At 44.8% G+C, this 19,001-nt stretch overlaps 1 protein-coding gene and 1 long non-coding RNA gene across 8 annotated transcripts in view; one reads left to right on the forward strand and one right to left on the reverse strand.

Annotated features, from left to right (window-relative positions):
• LOC116430907 (uncharacterized) overlaps positions 1-19,001 on the forward strand; it is a 348,971-nt gene that overhangs the window by 102,086 nt on the left and 227,884 nt on the right. The gene's annotated exons all lie outside the window — the stretch shown is intronic.
• On the reverse strand, positions 672-4,094 carry LOC116430908 (uncharacterized). Its single transcript, XR_004235823.2, has 3 exons — positions 4,069-4,094; positions 3,919-3,984; positions 672-729 (listed from the first exon to the last, which is right to left on the reverse strand). It is a non-coding gene; the product is annotated as an uncharacterized LOC116430908 (long non-coding RNA).

Below are 19,001 nucleotides of genomic sequence, written 5' to 3' on the forward strand. Positions count from 1 at the left end.
TCTCAGGTATTAAATTAACCCTACAAGCATCCAGCATCGACGAACTAAACGATCGAACCACGGAAGTTTTTTTGGAAAAGAAAGAAAGCAACTCGCGTAATGATAGATCGAATCCAGCGATCAGTCTAGCAATTCCATGGAACCTCTCCTCCGCTCGAATTTCGAGGATTCATTAAAAGCCAGGAGCAGAGTGTTTAGAACGTTACCATTCACCGCGAAACGGGATATATCAACGTTATCGTTGTGTCAAAGGGCGCTTTCCCTCTTCCTCTCCTTCTTATCCGTGTTTTCCGTGGTCCGGGAAAAGGCTGCGATCGTGAATGATTTAGCTCGCATAAATACCGGCCGAAATACCTGTTAGCGGCAGCGTGTAATTACAGTTGCGGAGTGCGGTCGTATTGGCACACGGGTTAGCCGAGGTGTGCGGTGAACGCAAACCGGTGCGAGCCTCGTCCTCCCCGGTCCGAGAGTCGTCGAGCGCGTGCACGTGTTTCCCCGTCCGTCCATCCGTCTGTCTGCACGTCCGTTCGTACACGCGTGTGTATACGTGCACACCTGAGGGCACAGGTATATCCGGTAACCAGCGACCAGTGGGAATCTCCATATGCTGGAATCCGTCAACGCGCTCCCAGGCGTTGCCGCTGCCACCGCCGCCGCCACGGCTGCTGTTGCTGCTGTTGCAGTTGCTTCTTCGTTGAAGGAGCTCTGATAGATTAGATCGTTATCGGCCTGGAATGCAAACGACGCGCGTGTCATTCCGTATCCCCCGACACCGTTGATTCATTGGTTATTCCGCGGGTGTTCGCCGTCTCGAGCTTCGCCCGTTTAGGCGAGTACCGCCGCAGGCATTCCGTCCAGGGTATTTCGCGAATTCGCGCGAACGATGAACTTATGGACTTCGCTGCACCGGGGTCTTCGTACATCCTGGACACGCTAGTCTTTAATCCCTCGGATTTGATATGCAATTAGGAACAGATGCTAGATGCTGTTCCGATGATCACAAATCGACTAGGTTTACGGAGAGCGTCAGTTTGACGCGTATTAAATTTCATGAACATTATTTAGTAAATGTTCACGTCGATATTGGTTGACGCCATTATACAAACGTGTACGTGAATCGTTTGTTTTTAAACCTCCAATTTCTGAGCTCCGAATAAACGAACATCAAATTTTCTAGAAACGGCAGATTAAACTGTACAATAAATGCCCGTACGCCTAGTGTTAGTGACATTACAGAATATTTCTGGTTAGTATATTTTCTTAAGGATATATTTGATTCGGATTATCCAGAAATTTTCTTGTAAAGGTAGTTTGAACCGTCAGGATATCTTTTAACAGACAAGAATATATCCGTCCTTATTAATCATCAAACACTAAAACTTGTTAATAAAGAATGTAAGACCTCTTCGAAACTTGTTCACCAGTCGGTTGTCTGTCGAACTCCGGCTATCTTTGGCGTTCGTCTGGTCGAGATTTCGTATCGAGCAGATCCGGTTGAGCTGGCTAAATATTCCGTCGGTGAGCGATAGATCTTGAACGAGCGTACGCAAACGTTGACGGGTTAGAGGGCGCGGCAGCGGGGCATGAAAGCGGCGCGCGCCGGGATCTTCCGGTGGGCAATTTTCCTGCGGGTTAGCATTATCAGCGAGGTAATTACCCGTTCGCTACCGTTACCGGATACTCGTCGAGCCGCAGCCTCGCCGAGCCACGGAATCGCGGTTGGCAAAAATTACTGGTCAATTAGCGGCTCGGTTCTCCCCCTTCTTCTCCCACCCTTCTTTTTTTCTCTTTTGTCCCTCGTTCTCCTCCGTTTCGCCTCGAATTGCGTGCTAAAGGATATCCAGAGTTGTCTACGCGGCTGCACCGAACGCGATTATGAGGGAGAAAAAAGCGATGCTGGAACTCGTTGCACTCGTCTTCGCGCCCCCGCCCCCTCGCGCCCCCTTTCAACCAGCCGCAGCCGTCCGAGTCGGTTCATTAAAATTAATCAATGGTAATTTTACGCTTTTGGTTAACGAGCCTCTATTTAATGAATACTCACTCCGCAGCCTGGAACGATCGATTTCGATCGAATCCGTAGCGCGTGCAATGGTTTGCGGCGCTCTCGGGGAAACTCGAGCGACCAGACGGCGATATTTTATATGCGATAGCAATACGCGTCCGGCGAGTCAGTGTCGCGCGACGTTAAATTGAATTTGGCAAGCGCATCCGTGATTTTTATGGAGCTCGATCGAACTTGGGATATCTATTTATATATTCGACTTTCATCACATTAGCTGTTACTACGAAGTATCTGATCGCTTGTACTAATGAGGGTTTAGAAACGTAAAGAAGATTCGATACACCAGTTTATACCATTGGATAACCGATGCTTTATTAATTAAGTTTCTATATTAAGAATTCAATTTCATAGTGCGGAAAGAATGAATTATTCTCGCTGATAATTTCACTAAGGACGTATGAATATATGGAAAGATTATCACAGATGAAACAGGCCCAATTGATCTTAACATTTTTTAGGAACTACCTTAGAAACGGATAACTTCAGCTAAATAGAAAACGAAGCATTCATTCACCTTGCATCAAAGACAAGAACAGTCGCTTAAGAGCAAAACAAACTATATTATTATCAGCGATGTTCCGTGTAGAATGGTACTACAGTGGACATTGGATAATTGCAACACAGGGTACCTCTTCATAATTTAACACGTCATAGCATTTGACAGCCGACCGTGGTTAAGGGGTGTAACATGATCCGACTATTATCGAAATCGACGATTTCAACGTCCTTTTCTTTTCTATTCGCAGTCCTTTTTGAAATCCGGAATTTTAATGGCTTAGTAAACAAGCAATCATGATCGCAATTTTATCGTGTTTAGTGTCATTTTAATCAAATAAACGACAAATGCAGCGGTCAAAGTTTCATTCATCGAAAGACAAAAATAAAGAAAGATTGATTTTTGAGTTAAAGGTTTCAAACTCATCGTGAGCCTTTAACATTGCCGAACGCTTCAACCCCCAGACTTTCTTTTTCCTTCACTCGCGTTGTCCTTTTCTACGTTTGCCATGCTAACGTCTTTGTTTCTTAGGCTGGATTCGATTCTATCTCTTCATAATTGCAACCTTCCGGTCCCGTTGAGTGTTGCAATTATCCAATGTTCACTGTACTCCAATACGAAGCGTATAACGCCATTGCTTGCTCCAGAACGCACGGTAAAAGTGCCTGGGAAATGCTCCATTAATCCTTTTCGCGATCGGCCTATCTCCGGGCAAAGGAAACAGAGGAACGTCGGTGTCGCCGTCGTCGCGGTGAACGACATAAAACAATAATCGCCGGTGCTCCGTCAAGATTTTCTTTCCGGCGAAGTTATCGCGGCTGAATCGAGAGAAGTTCCTCGTGGCGTGCGCGAGCCGAGGCAGAAAACGGGTCTTTGCGCGGTGGCGCAAAGTGGCGAGGAGAAAGCGACCTACTTTGCGGGCCGAGTAATTATAAGCCTTGAACCGAGTAAACGAGTCGTTGAGGCGGGTAGCGGCGTCGCGGCGGCGTCGGCGGCGGCCTCAGCAGCGTCGACGTCGACGCGACGTCGTTTAATCTCATATTCGATAATCTCGGCTGCCCGTCAACGGCCATCGGAGCCTGTCCGGGCGTTATCGTTTTGTTCTCGCCGTCCGACGCGTGCACGCGATACAATTTCGCGGCGGGCCCGCCGATTTATCGAGCAACCCGTGGATCGATTTGAAACGATCCACTGTGCGTCGTTTCGCCAGTTTTTGAAAAACTTGTTCCTTCTCTGCGAACGTAACAATATGTGTTTGAAACTTGAGGATGTCAGATCGGATTCTAAGTTGTAGGTAGACATGGAATACAACGAATCTCGTGTCACAGGAATCATGTGAGTCATGGGATCGAGATCTCACCTACGTGAAAGTTGAATGCGATATCGATATTGTGGGATGTTAGGTTGCTCGCCGTGATCGTCTCGACTGGAATTTAATATATTCGAGTGCTAATAACCTAGGTAACTAAACAATGCCGCCTACTTAGCGAATCTCCCACCACCTACTTACCCGATGCAGACAGCTTGGGAAACATCCGACGCGATTTGCCACGTTCAGGATCGGTAGCTGCACTGAGCAAGCTTCTGTATTCCATGATTCGATGAACCGCTTGTGCAGTGAGTCATCGCGGTGGTTTTACATCGTGATATTTCCTCTGTGCCGTATGTAATCGGATATATTTACTTGGATCGTTTCTTGTGTTAAAGTTAGTTGCAGTTGTAGAAACTTAATTACTGTAAATTACTTAAAAGTGTTTTGGTTCTTTTTTGAAATTTCCATGAGAGACAGCTTTTATGGTTTGGAAAGGTACCAAGGAACTGGTTTTCCTGAACTTTTGGGAATTTCCAAGGAATTCGGTGGTTTTCAAAAATCCCAGTGGAGAAGATGTTCTGAAGGGTTTCAAAGGTCCCCAAGGGACTTTTAAATGCACATAAAGCGGAACCACAGATTCCAACGGTGTCGAGAATCCTAAAGAGAACTTAGGGTCCCACGACCTCGAAACCCTAAACTTTCAAGTCCTCTAGATTTCCAGGATCCCTAATACCGTCGAGACCGCACACCTGGAACCTCTGAGTCCTCCTAAAGTCACGATTAGTAACGTTCTAAGATACTCACTGTTTTTAGTTAAATAAAAAGATATAGTCTCCAACACGTCCGCTTTCCAGACATTTAGCCCAGAACTCAGAGAAACAATGAGCTTTTTATGAACGATAAAAGCACTTTCTTCTAAAACAACTACACAATGTATCTTCAGTAGCTTTAGAATGGCTTCCAGATTCATTATGCATTCAGCATCTATTACTCCCAACTATTTACGACTTCCGAACTTCCCGATTAGAATCGTCACAACTGAACTTCCTCGCGTTTACGCAGCATTCTCGTAAGTAAAATCTTGATTAAAACCTTTACGACTTCCAGAATTATCTACGAAAAGGAGAACTGTCTGTTCGCAGATCGACCTGATAAAATTTAACGATCGAACGATTCCCTAAGCCAAGCCAAAGCGACTAAAGGAATGGCACACGAGCCATTATCCTCAGGCGGGCGTGTTCGGCGGGTAACGCGACAGGGTGGGCCGAATTAAAAGTTAACCGACTATAAAACCGAGCTCGACGGCTATGAAGTATCAGCCGGGTTCAACGGCGTGTCCTTCCACGGTTAAACAACCGTGGAAAAGGTCGACGCTCGGCCGTGTTCCTGACCCGTAGGAGGTTGTCGCGGTTGTGCGAGGTCCGGCCCAGGGGTGCGTCACCCGGAACGACATGCTAAACCGGAAGGAAACGCCTTTCCCGACTCGGCTCTGGGGTAGGTTTCGGGCAACCGTCCGCTTGTTCTTACTTTAACGCGTCTGAGCTTACGCAAGCTCTTATCCCTATCCGCATACCCGACCTAACGAGCTAGCACATGCAGTAATTTATGCTCGAACGTGCACGCGCGTCCGTGTAAATTACGTCACGTCCCCCGCGAGAAAAGCGGGCAAGATTAGCTACGCCGACGCGCCGCCCTTAATCAGAGCTTGGAGTGCATTTTCAGAGCGGTCGAATTGAATGAAATTAAATTATATTCCGCGCGGGCCAGGCACGAAATAGTACGTGCGCCGCGTCGGCTACGCGCGATCCGACGCTCGTCAATCGCGCTCGATAATTGGTCATCGTCGGCCCGGACATTTGCGGACACTTCGACCCCCTAACTCGACGGTGCGTCGAGCCCACGGTGTACACACTTTTGTGTCTTGTCCACAGTGTGAACTTTCCGCGTATCGACTGTGCAGTGTTGCTTGTACATCGTGGAACTTCATTTACATTAATCAGCAACTTATTAATGAGGTAATAGCACAATTACCTTGTCAACTCGATAGAATAACTAAAAACTACTAGAACAGAGCACAAAAAATACGTTCTCGAGCTTCCTACCAAAAATTCTAAGCTCCTCTTATCATCTACTACACAGTTCACAACAAACTACCAGGAAACACCTGAATCCGAAAAATCAAATTTCCTCAACAAATATTCTTTCCGCGTATTACCCTTTTCAAGTAGCTCTCTTCCAACCAGCGCCACGCATCGTGGTAAAATCCCCGGCACCTATGGCAATAACGAAATAGCTGCGTTTAGGATGTGGTGTCGGGATCCATAAAAATTTGCACGTGTGTGGCGTCGAGGGCCATCGGAATCCGGATCCCCGTCACCGCGGGGCTCTCGATCGGCTGTCGGCCCGTTCGGAACTTTCCGCGGCCGATATCGTATCGCGTAAACCGAGCTTAAAGGTAACGCGTGTGTCTGTTGCGGCGGGCGGGTGCCTACCACCTAACCGTCCCCGTCGGCGTTCACCGTCAGCGTCTCCCCCCTCCGCGTCCCGTTCCGGCCATACAGATTCGAGCCACGGGGATAGGTAGAGAGAGAGTCGCGGTACTCTAGGGTTGCGGCGGGGGCGGTAGAGGTCGGAAAAGGGGGGTGGATGAACCCTCCCGATCAATGCAGCAGCCCTGACGCTCGACGATCCCGACGGGGGATCTGCTATCCGACCACCGTGCTGTGGAGAGACAAAGACGAGCGGCGGCCGGCGGGGCACGGGACCGGCTCGCGCGGTCGCGGCAACGAAAGGGAAACAAAGAGAGAAACGCTCGGCCGCATTAACACGTGCATGCACACGCGTTTGCGAGGTGATGCGCGATGCGTGAGTGCTTCGTCTGCATATTGGCCCGATGCGCGCGCGCTTGTGAACGCCGGATGCAACCCTTCGCGGAGTCATCGGTTCTGTTCCCTCTGTGCTAGGAATCGGAGTAAAAATGATTAAAGAGATATTTATTTACAGTACACCGAGAAGACACGGTTTCCATCTGGATGAATAACGGCGCCACCGGCGAATCGTTTGTTTCGGAAACGGGAGAGCGGGGAAATGGAAGATCATTGTTAGCGATACGAGGGTTATTAGAGAAAATAGTTCTGCAGAAATAAAGGGGGAAGGTGTTCGGAACCAGACCCGGGCGTTACGGTTGAACAGCTATAAAAGCTGAATTGCTGGGGAGCTTCCGATGAAGTGGTTATAGCGGAAGTTGTGGTTCTGCGAAGTCTTACTTGGTCTTTGAGGAACGATGTACGTTGGAATTCGTGGTGTTTGAGGTTTGATGGAACCTGATCAAGCTTAGGATTTTACTTCGTTCTCAAGAGATTCGTTGTTAAACGTTTTAAACGAATGGAGATTATTTTTGCGTCGCTTTTTGCGCGAAGTAAATTCGTAGAAGACGCGGGCGCGCATTAAGATCCGCGGTCTATTGATGACGGAACGATTACTGTGCGTCAGGACAACGTTTTACGAACAATGGACCTATTTATACGCGAAACAGCGGCTAGACGGTATTCGGCGAACGGTAGTCGATCCTAAAAAATTCAGTTATCGCAATGAAATTTTTCGAGAAGCGATTGTAACCAAACAGCTGCGCGCTGCTCGTTTCATCAATCCCCGATTGAATACGGTTTCCGTCGCTCGGATCAAAAAAACTGCAATCCAACGGGACTGTTTGACAACGTGTCCCATTGTCCCGACGGTTTCGCCACGCAGTCCATATTCGGGTCCAGCGATAACAGGTTACGAGCTCGCGGCCGGATCTCGTGACACGACGATCGAAATTTATAATCCTGGGGCTGGAGGACGCGGAACTCACGTTACGGAATGTTGAGCAGGTCCAGGACAGTAGGCTACGGTGAGCCTATATCGATCGTTAGGCTCCCTAGTTTCCATGGTCTCCGTCTCCATGGGGTTGCTGCACCCGCGTCTCTCTCAGTGCTTCATCTCCGAGCGGAATTACTGGTAGCTTCCGGGTAACACGATCATTCCGCTGTCCCACGGCGCTTGCCGTTGCAAATCTTGGATCATCGTTTTCGCGGTCGTTGACGAAAATCACTCCCAAAACACGTGTTTCCAGCTTCTTACTTTCTAGGGGTGCCTGCAATTTTGTGTCCTCGCGTTGTAGAGGAACTTACTGACTAAACGTCCCGTTTCTTTGTTATTATGCTATCGTACTTTGGGAGATTACGTTTATTTCATTTTTCTGTAACCATTGTGTGGTTAGACACGTGAAGATTAATGAGCAACTGATTACCAATTAAAAGATTATCAAATAGCCACATGAATCATACATATATACGTATTGGGTACGTTTAAACTCCGAAGTAAAACGAACATCAAATGAAAATGGATCTAAAGTGTTCGTTGAACTCGATCACAGTTTCGCAAAACATAGAATCGGCAGTACATTTGTCGCAGCCACACTCTTGCCTGTTCAATTTTACGCGTGTAGTGCAACTGGCGTCGTCAAGGAATACATTGAAATCCATGCCGCTGATTCTTCCCAACTATTGGATGATCAACACGCAATCACGCTCGCCGACAGTCGGAAACTAATTACACTTCCGATTGTTCGTGACAGAATTCTCGTGTCGTCGTAAAAGAGCTTTCGGTGAAATTTCGTGACGGAAAGACGCGACCGCGCGCGCGCGCGCGCGAATATCCTCGGCTCGCGCCGTCTGGGAAGAGGATACAACCGCTTTCCGCTCGCGGCGCGAGAATCAAGAATTTCGTGAAAATGGAGGCGACGTAAACTTCGAGAAGCCGCGGAATTGGAAGTTTTTCTGGGTCCCCGCTGGGACAGGCTGCGGCATGAACGAACAATAGAGGGGAAAGAAGAAAAGGGAAACGTTCGCCGGCGGAATGGAAATTTGATGAAAATTGGCGACGAACGGGGAAGAGAGAGGGGAACTTTAAAGGAGACGGAGATCGCTGTGGTTTTCTAACGGATTACGTAAATGAGTAATTACCTGTTACGCCGGCTTCTTTAATTGTGAAACGTGCGAGCCACGCTTGCTCGCGCAGGGTCTGATCCGTGGTGTGCGGATCAGATTAAGACATTCCTTATTGATATTTACCGGTTCCTGGAATTAACTCGAGTCATTAGCGTAATAAATGCAACCGCAGGATGAATCCGAAATATCGCTGATGCGATATGTAATACGCTATCTCAAAATAATCTTGCAATGATTAAAAATTTAATTGATTTGATATAAGCAAGAAATCGAGTGGGCTCTGAAATGAACTAAGGGGACGTGAATTACTTACAATGTGCAAGAATAAGCACTCGAGAAACGATTTAAAGATACCGAAACATATCACATTACTATAGATTATTTATTAAAAAGAAGAAGCTATCTATTCTCGTCGTTTAGTGTTATACGATACAAAGAATGCTGCATCAGTGAAGCTCGTTCATCGTGTCGCCACCGATAACGTCTCACAGACGTTGCAGTTTTAACGCTTATCAACGACTTGAAATTGCCACGTGTCGGTACGGAAATAAAAACGGAAGATATTAATAGCTGAACTGGTGCGAAACCTATACTTTACAGAGTCGACGGAAGAATCATGGTAACGACCACGGCTCGCAAATTGCGACCGTATTTGCATTTCACCGATGCCTACCGAAATACCACCGGCGTTCGCACGCATGGGCTGCGATGAATATTTCACGAGACGCGAAAGTCATGGAGAAACACGTGTATTTTTAAACGAGACCGACACCACGGAAAAGCTCAATAATAACACTGACGTCAAGTATTGTTCGCCCGCCGTGTCGTACAGGGATTGCGCAATTAAACGCTCGCTCGTAGAAACCCGGCGAAAATCTTGCCGCGTCGCATTCGTCCTTTTCGTTTGACGTCAAACTCGAGGGGAGCTATTGTCGTCGTGGACGATACGCGGGAGCAGTCCCTGAAAGCTTGGAACAGCCACGGAATTGAAGAATCCAGGAGATAAGCCGGCTCGACACGCGAATTCTGATGCAAATTTTTTCGCAGTCGGGGACGGCCCGGTTCCTCGAACCATTTGTTCTGTTTGCCCGGCTTCTTCGAAGAATTATACTCACATCTGCGATCTAACCAGGTAATTGTGTTCTACGAGTATACCCGTCATTTTGAAACCTGAAATAATAATAGTTTTTTTAACGATTATTTATTTCTTGAATTAAACTGGCGATTCTTCTTAATTTTTCTTTAGTCTTTGAACATATTTACACTTATCGTTGGTCGATTTTATTACACACCCAACGAGAGATTCTCAAAACTGAATTCCACAGTTAACTGGCCAAAGAATCATCTTCCATTCAATTACATACCCGACTTCCCATCAACTGAAAAAGTATCTTCGCTTGATTTTCCTTTTGTAATTGTTTCACTTTTCCACTTCAATTTCTTTCTTTTTTATTCCTTATTATTCTTATTACTAAACGTACAAGAAACACACCATACTCTTACAGAGCGTAATTTCGCCTGAATAAACGGAATCTCCATTTATAATCGAATATGTTCCGACTAGCAACGGTAACATCTGTAACACTGCGGTGTATCAATAAGATGTTTGAAACATAAATAGCAGTAGCAGCCTGTTTTCGGATGCTCGGCGCGGTATTCGCCTTCAGGAATGTCGAGCCGAGTAAATCAGGTTCAGCGGAGCGCGAACCGTAGTAGTTCGGTCTTGCACGGAAATTTCGAGCCGCCACCCACTGCATGCTCCGCGGCGGAGCCTTCCCGGGGAACATCGTCCCTCGTCATATAAACCCTCCTCTGTTTCGACTACGCACCCGATGCGCTCTCCCGCTGGAAACCCGGAAGTAACTTTCGAATAAGGATTACGGCTGCGAGATCGGCTCGCAAAGGACGCGAAATACTGGGATCGTTCGGCACTCGGTTTCGTCGTCCCGAATAAAAGATTATAAATGTCGTTACCCGTTACATGATCTTGCTACTCCTCCTTTCCTCCCTCTTTCCACTCCGGTTGTCCTCCCGAGCAGAAGACATTCCCTAGAACTGCTATGGGTATTTTCGTTGGAATCGTCGAACCATAGATTATTACAGTTCGTGACGAGGGTTCGGATAGGTTCGGTTTAAGGGCGCTTAAAGGCGTAATACGTGACCTGCTCGATAAGAAATATTTAAGGGGCATTTGTTTCGAGATGCCTCTGTTTCAACCGTTTGTAACTTTCTTCTTGCGTCATAACACGAGATACAGGGTATCGTAAACAATCTAAAGATAGGTGTTCGCGGACGACACTGTATCTCACGAAATAAGAGTACTTCGTGTTTAACATTTTATTTCCGTTTTATTAAGCAGTAGTTTTATCTCGAAACTATGATGTCAAGTATAAATAACCGAGTAACGAACACTGAGTATGTAGATTATTTAATAACTAAGCCGTAAGTACTCAAAGAAACGTGATCTCAACAGTCTCATTTGTACGATTCTTAACTAACGTATAATGTTAACGGAAGTATTAACGCCGCTATACCATTCAGCTTAACCCCATTGTTTAAGGGATAAGCTACACTGTCTGTAGCTTCAGAAAAAGAAGAAAGGGCAGCGTTCGTCCAACGAATACCCATTAGCGCAAACACGTAAATTACGTTCCGGTGTTTTAGTGGTCGCTGAACATTATCTCGAAGGTCTTTGAAGTCCGGGAACGATGAAAAATTACTCGGTCGGAGCGCACAGCTGATTTTCTGCGCCCGCAAGGGACCAGTTTATGAATTTCATAGTGACAAACCGGGTGGCGCGGCGCGGCCGGTTTAATTCCGGAGAGCGACAGACATTTCTTTTCGGAGCGTTTTCCCACTTTCGTCAAACGTCGGCGCAAACATTTGTTCCCGGGAACGCGGAACGTTTCCGCGCGGTCTGGCCGGATACGCGCGCGGCCCACGAAGACCGAGCCAACGAGATTCCCGAGCACCTGCCGGCGTTTTCGCGGCCCGTCGCGAAGACTCGGCCGAAATGGAATTTCCATTTCAAAGCGGACGTTTCTCTTCTCCCTTTGTTTCGTCGCCTTCGCCGGTTTCAGTTTTTGTCCGGCGCTCGAGAGCCCTTTTATTTCGACGGCCCTTGCGCACGCGCTGCCAACAAATCCCATTGCAGCAGCGGCGCGCGTGTCGAGTTGACCGACGCTTAAAATGTCACGCACAAAGCGCTGCGAACAGGTGAAATGTCAACGGAGAATGTCGCGGAACCGCAATTACCGTCACCCGATACCAGATTATGACTGATGGCGAGATTGTGTCGAGACGGGTATCCTTAATCAAATATTTTTCTGCGTCTCTCTGTAACGGGATTTTTTCGTTTGTTGATAACTGTTCTGTGTATTTTCGTGCATCTGTAGTGTACCCGATTATTTAAAAATTTGTCTGCTGCAAAATTGCGACGAATATCTAGTTCATTGCTGCTCGGTAGAATAATTAATCCTGTTATGTTTATTTTGTTCTTTCCAGTTCCTACAATGTTTTAGTCGTTTAAGTACACTGTTACATCTGCCTAAATTCTTTCGGCTTGTTACCATTCTTATTTATTAAGAGTACTAAATCCGAGTGAAGTACAAGAAAATTATTTCTAACCTACATGTTCCTACTTTCCATGTATTCATACGAGTGTACTTGTCGTTATTGTATTCAAATTGTCAGCGGAGACGAAGAGTTTCCAACGCAGAGAACAGGTCGTGCAGCGTTTCGGAATAGTACGGTCGACTTTCTGCAGAAGCAGCCTCCATTAACGAGGAAAATCGTTCTGGTAATTGTCGAAGGGGAAGGAAAACTTTCTTCCCTACCTGTATCCCTCCTTGTCTCCCGCCGAGCGTCCCACGTTTGTTTCATCGTGCAGGAAAGTTGGACGAGAAGCTCCGGCAACAAGTCGGGAAAAGAAGGACGCCCGCGAGTTCCTCGGCTGGCGAGCACCACGGTGTCCGGAGATTCGTATAATTCTCGTGCTAACGGGGAATCGTAGTTATCGCGACACGCTTCTGAAAGAGCGAGAACTTTTTTCCGCTCGAAATATCGCTGGGCTGGAAGACCTAATTAAGGGGAGAGCGATCCCCGCGGGGGCGGTCGGGGAGGAGGAGGGGAGTTTGTTTTTCCACCGCGGAACTCGAGCGGCGGGTAAACGGGAAAACCTTGCCGTCCGAGGAAAGTTTTTAATGCTTCTGTCCTCTCTCTCTCTCTCTCTCTCTCTCTCTCTCTCTCTCTCTCTCTCTCTCTCTATATATATATATATTTCCCTTGAACTGCGCTTGGAAATTTTCAATCGGCGTTGTAACGTTAATCCGCTCGAACTGCGGTTAGAACAGGTTGCAACACGAACAAATTGGGTTGCGAGTGTAAACGTGTTCTAACAAGGAATTTGTAATCAATATTTCTATCGTGACTTTGATGTATTTATATTAATTTTAAATTGTCTTTTGTAAATTGACGATAATCTTGCTTTACACGATGTCCTTTAAATTTCTCAGGAAATATGTTGTACGTATTTCTAATGACGCGTGTATTTATTATTGTACGTTTTCAGTGAAATATGAGGTTTTGGTGGTACGTCTATTCGCGTGTAGCTGTGGAGTGCCATGCAGGGATTTGATGTGGTTTACGATTCGTGCAGAACGACAATTTTCGGTTTCCTGTTAGCGAATGCCGTTTGACGGAGTTTGTCGATGAAAGTTTAATTAGCATTATGAACCGTTGGAGTATACTGGTACACGTAAAATCCTTAATGAAGGAATTGCATGTTTGTTGGGACTTTGTTAAAGGCATTTCTGTTGAGTGTGTGTAGGTATGTGTATCCGAACTGGAAGGAACCTTTATAGATCTAATTAATAGAAACTATCAATTATAATACCGTTTCTACTTGGTTATAATATAGTTTAGCGGGAAACAAAGTAACGACACTTGTGAATAACACTTGTAGGTTTTATGGATGATCAATGGTTTCGATTTGTATAACATGAATTTGTGTTACAATGTAAGTAGATTAAGGAGGCGATAAAGGAGCGACATAAGTGAAAAGTTCCGTGTTAATATGCGGCACGGACCGGCGGCAAGGGATGCTTAATAGCCAGCTAACATTCAATCCCCTCTACCCTGGCTTTTTTCTCTTCCTCTTCGCCTGACCTTCGTTCCGCTTCCACCTCCGGTATGATAAATCTAGGGTACCGTAAAAACCGGCAATTATCATAGGCAAACAATTCCCTGATACTGCCATAGGAAACTTCACGGGAACTAAAAAACTTTGCATTTATCTGTAAACAAATGAAACTTTTATATCGAAGCTTTAGCGCAGGAAGTTCCTCTTTGAAATCCAACTCGCACAACTTACATAAACCGTACAGCTAAACAGCACTTAATTATTATGAAATCCTTAACCGTTTGAATGCCAAGCAACAATGCCACTCGATCAGTTCGTAGAATCAAATTAACATTATTTATTTTTTTGTCTTCCTTTCAATTATTTATTTTTGTTATTACCTGCTTAGAAATGGATAAGCGCTGCTTGGCACTTTTCGGCCGGGTTTTTGCAAAGACCCGTGACACTCAAACGGTTAATCACGCGACGTCGTTACCTTTTGGAATGGAATTGAAACGAATAACACTTAATATTCGCTAAACATTAGGATCCATATAAACCGTAATTCCCGTCCAACTTTTAATTCACCATAATTTCTCGTTTGTAAATATATTTATCACGAACTACAAAAAAAAGAGAGGATTAAAACACCGGCGCAAATTGTATAATCGTTTGAATAACGCGTGACGCGAAAGTTTCGAGCAACAGCTCGCCGTAAAATAGAAAAATTGCTGCGCGGCGAGCCGCGGGAAAGCGCCGCGGAATAAACGGGACAACGATTTCCGAAATGATATTCAGCGGCGGTGTATCTCGAAACGGTCGCGCAAACACAGGGCATGTTGGAACGACAATTTTCTCTCGGCCGCGTGAAATCCAGCCCCGTGAGCGCCGGTGAAACTTCTTTTTTCTTCTCCCTGTTGCTTCACGGGGCGGCCGCCGTCGTTCGAAAAATATTTGTCGACGCGACAGCGCTCCCCTTCCCATCGATCCCGACGAATATCGCGAATATTCGTGGTCGAATATACGCTACATGTTTAAACAATGACGGTTCGGTTTAACGGACCGCCTCGATCCCCCAGCGTTTATTTTGTACAAATGAATGTCGCGCGGTTTCGCGTACAGCGTGATTTACATCCGCCCGTTAATTTCATTCCCGAGTAATCCGAGACCGTAGCCACTAGGATCGTTCCATCGATCGTTTTAGTCCGCTCCGCTGTCGCGAAGATGATGGAGAACTGTACCATCATAATGCTCGTTATGGTAGTAACGTTTATTAACCATTTGCACTCGAAGGTTTTGCAATATAAATATTCGTTGTTTAATTGATGGAATACAGATTACATTTTTTACTGGGAGTATAAAGAAATATTGTGCTTAAATTCTGGGATATAACTAATTTTAATGTAGCATGTGTTGTTACATTATGCAGGATTCGGTATTGAATATTCTTGTTTTATTTATGTAATGATGAATCTTCAACACGCGCGACATTTGGTAGTACAAAATTCAATTTTAGATGAGATGTATTCAGGGTTCTTTATCTAGTTAACTTTAGTGGTCTTGTTGACATTCCAGCAGGATTACTGTTCACAGTTAGTATAATTTAGGATAGAGTCCATGGAGTACGAAGACGATTCGTCTAAACCTCCAATAAGAAAAATGGAGACGAAACCGCTACTGGAGATGGACGAATTGAATAAATTTCACCCTCACCATTTAATCAGTTCATCCTTCTAGGATATCTCCAAGATTCGCTCGACTGTTCTTGCTCGAAGGAATTTTTCTCCTGGACATTTCTTGGCTAAATAGATTATCTGAACACGTCAGCGGGATTTGCTTGCGGAAGTGGTTAACAGTGAACTGGATTTACTTCAGTCTTGCTGAAATGAGAGGGGAAATGAAGATGAGCGAGTGGAGGGAAAGGAAAACCATTTGGATGATCGCATGTCGCGTCCTTTATTCTATATTAACGCATTACTAGCCCAGGATTAAATGTAATATAAATTAATTTAGTAAATTGAAAAAGAATTTAGTAAATTTTAATAACCATAAGATTTTCGAAAGAAAAGCTACAGACTTCGAGTGAAATTACATTACAACATATTTTTGATACATCTCCTATCGTTGATTGAAATTCTGATCATTTTCAAGTTCAATATTACTAAATCCGTGTTTGCTCTGCGAACTGCGCTTCAAATTTTTACTTTCACTGTAGTCAATATTTAAGTCTGACAGTTGATAGTCACACGGGTCGTGTTTACCTCGAAAAATCGATAACGATCGAAAACGACTGACATTCAGTTGATGCAATCAAACTAATTCCATCTATCCTCTTCTGTTTCAGGTAAGTTTCCCAATCCCAACGGTCCGGATCGATCGCGTCTCCATTGTGAATTTCGATGCGAGGATGCATTGCTGTCGTGGCGGAGGTATTTCGAGTATCGCAGCTCTCCGATATGATACAGAGCTGCTATTGTACTAATTGGGTCGAAATTCGGTGGCAGTGTACTGTAACGTGGCAGCCTCAGAATATATTTTTACATGAATGTTTATATCGCGTTGCGAGCACGGGCGCTTAGTTAATTTGTGACCGGAATCCGCAATAACTTCATATTAATCACAGGAAATGTATGCTCGTGCGAAATATTACGAACGCGAATGTATATGTTTGCTGGGGATATTTTTTCCGGGGATTTATCGACTATGAAGGATAACGTTTTTATTATCTGCCGCGCGTTTCAACAGTTACTGCGTCATGGATTCTAATTCACACGTCTACAAAAGCACGAAATACTTTGTAACGACGTTTTCGCGGTTTAACCTGAATGCATTAGATCACACGGAAATAAATATAAATGCGAACACTTTTCATCTTAAAATGTTAAGTTCATACTCGTAATATCCTGAACATAATCGCCTTCAATTAACCAGTACTCGAGACTCTTGAAATTCTTTAATTAAGTATTTCACGCTTGGCTTTCCTTTAACGTCGTTCGAAGATCTAAGGACATTGAAGTCAATTTCTTGATACGTTCCTCGGTCGTCAAATTAAAATTCCTGCCATTCGATTATTCGTGGTGAACGAAGATTTCTATATATAGAAAATACTTGTGCACATAAGAAAGGTACATAGTACGCGTAAGATTGACACATAGCGTTAGACTTCCAAGATTGATTTACGATAGCGAACACCTTCCTCTGCGAGCTGGACGTGCCGATATATCTCGCGTTAAAGGATTCATCAGCACTTTCTCGGGAGTCTTCTATCACGAAGAATCCTTCCGCGAGTCGTGAAATCGTCATACTGTTAACACACTTCGCATTTTGTCTATAAAACTATCGAGCCGTGAAATTGACTGGTCTGCAGTTTCTTGCTCAAGTGACATAAAAAATGCATTTATTGAGATTTTAATAATTTCTCAGAAAATCATCAGTATCCCATTAATAATTTTAAAACAGGAAATCTTTAATGCGGCAGTTCGATCTATCTGGTAATTTTAATGGCAAATGTGAAAGTCTTTTTCACGTTACGTGAAACTCAATTTTCCTCTTACATTTATGCAAATGTAAAATATATAATAGCGGAAATGATTTATAACTTAAGTAGATAAATTTCAAAGCAATTCACAATATTCATCGAAGCATTCGATGTGCATAATCAAGTATCGCTCACCTGGCACATTAACTGTCATGAGAATTTTGAAAGTTTCTTATAACATTACTTAATGTTTCATGGCAGAAATAAGTAACGTTAGAGATAATTACTAATGATACGACATCAATTCATAGATTACAATATTACCTAGTCATTTACATTACTATACATTTTTATTTAACATCAGTCTTATTGTAATTGTTTTCAAGCAGTCCGTAAACTCAGGTTATCGGTGCCCATGGCAGTCGAAGCGTTAAACGTTTCGCTATATTCCGTACGTCCCAGGCGATCAGAGTGGTAACCAAGAAGACTCGGTGCACGAACGATTCGCCAGTTCGCGCGTATTCGTTATTCATCCCTTATCGACGCGTTCCCAATTCATCGACAACAGTCGGCCGGCAAATGGAATTCATAGATTCGGTGGGGGATGGATAGTTCGTGAATATTTGAGAACGTGCGCGTTACAAGTTTCTGGAAATCGCGATGCAACGTGGAACGGAAGGGCAATAGGTCCTTTAGACCGTTGTCGAAGAAGTCGGACGCAGTTCGGTCGAAGTCGAGTGCACCGCGGCTTTCGATGCATTATGCAACCGAGCGGAGCTGCCACCGGCGACGGAGGATTCACAGCTGCGGACTGTCTGCTCGGCCATCTCGAACGGGAAATTTCGGGTCGGCTCGGGCTCCCGGCTTCTCGTCCTACCGCTGACATCGATAATTCGAGCCCACTTCGTTCTTTATTCTTTGGTCGGCGATTCCTCGCGCATGAAAAGGTGATGAGCGTCTCTCCTTGTTTGAAGATGGCTCCCAATATTCAGTCCGGACGGTTGAAATGATATTTTGATTATATTCCGATTATACTTCGCGGAATGATTGTGGAACATTATATGAATTTATAGTTGGATTTACTGGATAGGTTCATTAAGTGAAACGGGATTTATTTTATTTCATTAAGAATTCGATTGGGCACTATGCGAGGTGAGAATTCGATGAATATTTATGAATGCTTTTACTGTATCGGATTTTGAACATTTGTGTTTGCTCTGAATATATAAAAGTTTTTCCGGAAATAAGCCTGATATCGCATGGACTCGCGGAATGTTTGCTTAGCGGAAATTGGTCCCTTTTGTGTCGCGGAATGAAAATTTATGTTAATCCTTGGTTTCGATGTTGTGTATTTTTAACTGTCATTTGAATATTCGGGTAAGAATGTTCGTGGCGGAACAAGGAACATTCTATCCAGAAATTTCATTGCCTCCTCTATTCCTTGGAAACCCACCTAGCTCCATCGGACCGGTCCTTTCCTAACAATTGAAGGAATTGGACGTCCATGCTTGCACGAACTATAGTAATCGGGTAAAGTTTTAAA

This window comes from Nomia melanderi, chromosome 5 (assembly GCF_051020985.1).
Source record: "Nomia melanderi isolate GNS246 chromosome 5, iyNomMela1, whole genome shotgun sequence".
Classification (NCBI taxonomy): domain Eukaryota; kingdom Metazoa; phylum Arthropoda; class Insecta; order Hymenoptera; family Halictidae; genus Nomia; species Nomia melanderi.